Below are 5,191 nucleotides of genomic sequence, written 5' to 3' on the forward strand. Positions count from 1 at the left end.
CCCGTTCCAGGCAGCATAGCTCCACAGTGCCCTTCCTGCAGGCTTCTAGCTTCTGATAGTACACCTTTTTCATTTTGTTCCCCTCGCCCTTCCTGCAATTATTTATCTCTTGATTACCAAACCTTCCCTTTTTACCTTTTCAGCTTTCATATATCTATGTAACTAGTTTTCCTGTGTTAAATCTTCGGTGTTTGAATTACCTATTATGGTTTCTGTTTGTCACGTACAAGTTTTTTGTGTTTTCCCCCTCCATTTTCTAGGATAACGTAAAATAAGAATGCTCATTACTTCCTAAGGCCTTGACCACTACTCTAGTCTAAAGCCATGCCATTTCCCTTTTCTTTATGCTTCAGTATTCTGAAATTTTTTAAGTTGCCAGAGTGCACATTTTATATCTGGTAGATTGTGTACCAAGGACTGGTTATCATTAATATCCCCCCACCCCGTTCCTCTTACTCTCTTCTCCACAGTGGTTGCTTGGCTAACTTTTGCATAATGATGTCAAAGGCTGTATAGAAGTAGGCTGTTGTCTAGGTTTTAATATCAGCTTTGCTATTTTACCAGCTTTATGACATTGGGAAGTTACTTAATGTGTTTCAGTTTCCTTTTCTGGAAAATGGGGATAATAATTTTATCTACATGGTAAGCTTGTTGGTAAGGCTTAGGTAAATTATTGTACAGTAATGGCGTGGTGCAGAGTTGTTAAATAAGCGGTAATAACCTGCTGTTATCATCAGTATGTGAGAATCCCTCTGGGGTCTTTTCCGATCTCCAAACTGTGACAGGTTTTACCTTTTGAATGCTCCCATAGCACCTTGTACTTCACCTTTTTAATACTTACCGTGCTTGGGATTATTGGTTAATGTCTTGTTTTCTTGCTATGGGTATAAAGTGCATGATGTTACATGAGGAGTCTGTGCTGTCCATTGTTATGTCCCTACTATTTACCACTGCCTGATACCTGGTTGGATCTTTATAAATGCTTTAAAAATTGATTAACCATTTTCAAAGAAAACCCAATAGTGAGTTTGATAGGAGTTACTACAAATGGATAAAAATGGTGGTGAAATGAATCAATTTAAATGATAAACTTTTCTATTTTTATTTCTGCTAAAAAGCTCTAGTATGGACACTATAATAGGAGAGGAGAAATACCTGCTAATTTTGAAGCTGTTGTGGTATGATGAATAAGACTTAGCATCCCATCTTCTCTTCTATTGCTATATTCCAAAAAGAAATGTTTTTTGGACTCTGATTAGACTGTATTTCTATTTCTTTTTATCCTGTAGCTTTAATCTCTCTTCCCTCTGGCTTGTAAAAACAGTTTGCCCTGATTTATAAAATTTCTGAAAATATAAAAAAATATATGAGGAAAGTAAATATCGATAATTCCATATAGAGATGACAGTTCTTAACACTTTGGTATAGGCTTTTCTGTCTTCTTTACTGTAATATGCAAAGTTTAATCTCCTTATTCTCTGTAATCATATTATGTATTCCAGTTTTTAAGTTGCTTTTTCTTCATTTAATATGTTGTGAGCCTCTCTACATATTAATGAACATATTTATCATTATTTAAAAATGCTTATGCTTTTACATGGCTATGTAGTATTTATTTAACTGATCTACCGAATGATGGACATTTGAGTTTTCATTTTTCACTGTTATAAAATGCTGTGATGAATATCTTTATACATGTAGCTTTGCTTAACAAGTATTTATGGGTGCCTTGTGTGTGTTCAAATAGACTATGCAAGGCACGTGGTCTGTGGGAAAGAATAAAATTGATAAGGTCTTTGTTTTCATAGAGTGTAAGATAAATTCCTAGAAATGTAATTAATGGTGAAGTTTGGTCTGCATTGGTGATAAACTTAAATTTAAGATCTTTAAATTATATTTTATTCTCAGACTACTAGTATTAGGAATGTGAATTAGGACTCAGATGCTATTAGTCACCAATATTTTAAAATAATTCTTCTCTTCTTTAATTATGTACTTGCTAAGTTTCATTAATGTGTATTTGGTGGTTTTACTTGATTAGTGTCTCACGTCTCAGTGATTTCCCTGAAAGATGGTTTCTAGTTAAAGCTGGAAAACAAGCATTTTAAAGTAAAGCAGTTTATATATTGGTCTTTTCTGTAATTTATATAGCACCTTGGTATATATACTTTAATATAAAAAGTGAATCGTTTTCTAATTCAGTGAAACTTCTATTAAATTAATTTTGATCTTTCAATGAGATGGATATAATACAAACAACTTAGTAATTATGAATATTGAATTTGCAGTTGAGGTAATTTCCTAATTAATAAGAAATTATATTATACTCGTGATTCTATCACCTGAAGGTATAGTTATATACTAAGCCAGCATCTGACAGTATATGGGATAGTTGCCTCTTTTTAAAGAATCTGGCCGTGGTTAGAGACGTAAAGTGATGTGGAAATATTTCCATATTTTTACCTTTCTTCTGTAATATGGAATAGATCCTTACTGTTTGTGGGTATCATATAACAAAAGAACACATGTTTTGGAAAGACTGGAGTTCAAATTATATATCATATCCCAGAAATGTGCTCTAAAGCTTGAAATTTTGTATGTGCAGAAGAATCCTTAAATATCAGCTGCTAGATAATTTCTCTAGTATTTCTGTAGATGCAAGCAGTGTTTCCCATGAGCAATCGTTTATAGAGAATGTTATCTACTAAAGGTCTTTCTTCCTTGGCCTTTTAATCTGCTTTTGTGTAAGTATATAAATACAGCATTTTCTTTCTTTCTTTTTGGTTAGTATTCACCCAAGAATATTTTTTACATTTTTTGTTTATTTTGTTAAGAGAGAGAGAGAGAGAGAGAGAGAGAGAGAGAGAGAGAGAGAGAGAGAGAGGAGAGGGGGGGGGGAGACACAGAGAGAAAACTCTATGTGAGAGAGACACATCCTCCATGGTTGCCTCCTACACACACCTTGACTGGGTATCTGGCCTGCAACTAGGTTATATGCCCTTGACCAGAATAGAACCTGGGACCTTCAGTCTACAGGCTGATGCTCTAACCACTTAGCTAACTAGTTACAGTATTTTTCTCTTGATTGATATTTACTTGAAGTAAAAAAAAGTCTGATATTTTCACATATATGTCAAATAAGTGTGTCAGAATCTGAATAGAAAATAAACAAGTATGGCAGGTAAAGCAAATATCCCAGCACCCTGGGATTTAATGTGTATTCTGTTTGAATATTTTATTTAATTCTGAGCTTCTGGTCACCCAGTGAAAAGGGAAATATAATTTCTGTCATCATCATATGATCAGAAAAACCACTTCTTTTTTTCTGAATTCTAAGGTTTTCAGTATAAATCAGCTTTCCTCAAATTGTGAACATAGAACAATTACTCTGCTAAATATTAATATATCAGGATTAAGTTTAGTAAAAACTGGGCCAAATAAGATAAACCACTTATTATATGTTTTTTTCATAACCTTAAGTATTCCTTATCTTCACTTTCTTAAAGAAAGATAAAGTATTTCCCTAATTTATTTTGCCATGACATGCTTTTTTAACAAATATATTTTATTGATTTTTTACAGAGAGGAAGGGAGAAGGAGAGAGAGAGAGAGTTAGAAACATCGATGAGAAAGAAACATCGATTCAGCTGCTTCCTGAACACTTCCTACTGGGGATGTGCCCGCAACCAAGGTACATGCCCTTGACCGGAATCGAACCTGGGACCTTTGAGTCCACAGGCTGACACTCTATCCAATGAGCCAAACTGGTCAGGGCCATGACATGCTTTTTAAAGTAAATACTGAGCTTTGCAAGATGCTGGTCTAGGTCCTTAATATGATGGATTGTGTCTTCAATACCATTATTGCAGAATATATCACAATTGCTTTTTATTTGACCTTTCCTTATGTTGATTTAAGTTCTTTTGAAACACAATCCAAGGCAAGGATAACTTCTTTTAAGAACCTAGATTCTCCCTATCCATCCAGAATTGCTGTGTTTGAAAAGCATGTACAGGAGGGTTTTGGGAACTGAGTATACCTGTTGTCTGCGAGACCTGGCAGTTGGTCTAGGAGTCTGTCAGATGCAGATTTAGTCCAGACTGAGGCTGATTCTATTTTATTTTTCCTATTCAAATCTGAGTTGCCACAATCTAGATCTACCAGGGCTACAGCTGTTTTCAATATGGAGCAAGGGCCCGAGTTCTCTACCTCCTCCCCAGGGACCTGCTGGGACTAATTATTTTGAAAACATTTTAACAGCATGCTTCCAATCCATTCCCAAAATGTGGCCCTTTCGTCTCCCTTGTTGCTCTTCAACCTGTTGTCGCACACTTCTCTTACTATAGTCAGCTGTCTCATTTCTCTTTACCTAGCCGAAATGGCTATTTGCCTTGTAGAACACTTGTTTATGGGATACAAATTACCTTGTATTGTATGAGGGTCATGTACTATGTTAGCTTCCATCTCTTCATTTACTGTTCTATTCCTTGGCATTAACTTGATTCAGCTCTTTCAGTTGTTGCCCTTTTTGTTTTTTTCCTGGACATACCCTGTGGGTAGGAGATTGGACAGCCCTATTAGCACTCTTCCATTCTCAGCGACTCCTCCAGATTACTCTCCTTGTACTCTTTCATTTAATAACAAACAGAAACAACTGAACAAAATGATTGTTACCTTGAAGCCTGTGCCTTTAAATTGACTAGTTTCTTGCTGTCATTTTTTCTCATTCTTTGAAGAGTTTGGTATCCGGATACGATCTCCATTCCCCCCCCTCTCCCAGAGTCTTGCCATTATATATTTGGTAGCCTTGCCTATCAGTCTGTAATTTCTTGAGCTTGAACCCATCGGGAATTTATTTTTTTATATATGATATGAAGTAGAGCTTCATTCTTGATGATCCACTGGTGGGAATCACTTATGATAAACTTGATCATTTGAAGAAAGATGCACAAATCCCCTCATATATTGATTGAATTTAAAGAGAAGAAAAGGGCTAATAGAATTCTCATGAGCTTGAGTTTAAACATATTTTAATTCGATAGTAATACATAAGAATTGTACCTGAAATGGCTATATTGAAATTTTGATTCAAGGAGAGGGGCTGTTTTGCTAACTAGTGTGGTAGAGCATTGGATAGTTTGAGAGGTCTGGCCATTTGCACATCACTTACTTCCTTTTTTGCACTACAAAG

At 35.3% G+C, this 5,191-nt stretch overlaps 1 protein-coding gene across 3 annotated transcripts in view; it reads left to right on the forward strand.

Moving 5' to 3' along the window:
- RNGTT (RNA guanylyltransferase and 5'-phosphatase) overlaps positions 1 to 5,191 on the forward strand; it is a 200,339-nt gene that overhangs the window by 57,943 nt on the left and 137,205 nt on the right. The gene's annotated exons all lie outside the window — the stretch shown is intronic.

Source organism: Myotis davidii, unplaced genomic scaffold (assembly GCF_000327345.1).
Source record: "Myotis davidii unplaced genomic scaffold, ASM32734v1 scaffold269, whole genome shotgun sequence".
In the NCBI taxonomy this organism is placed as follows: Eukaryota; Metazoa; Chordata; class Mammalia; order Chiroptera; family Vespertilionidae; genus Myotis; species Myotis davidii.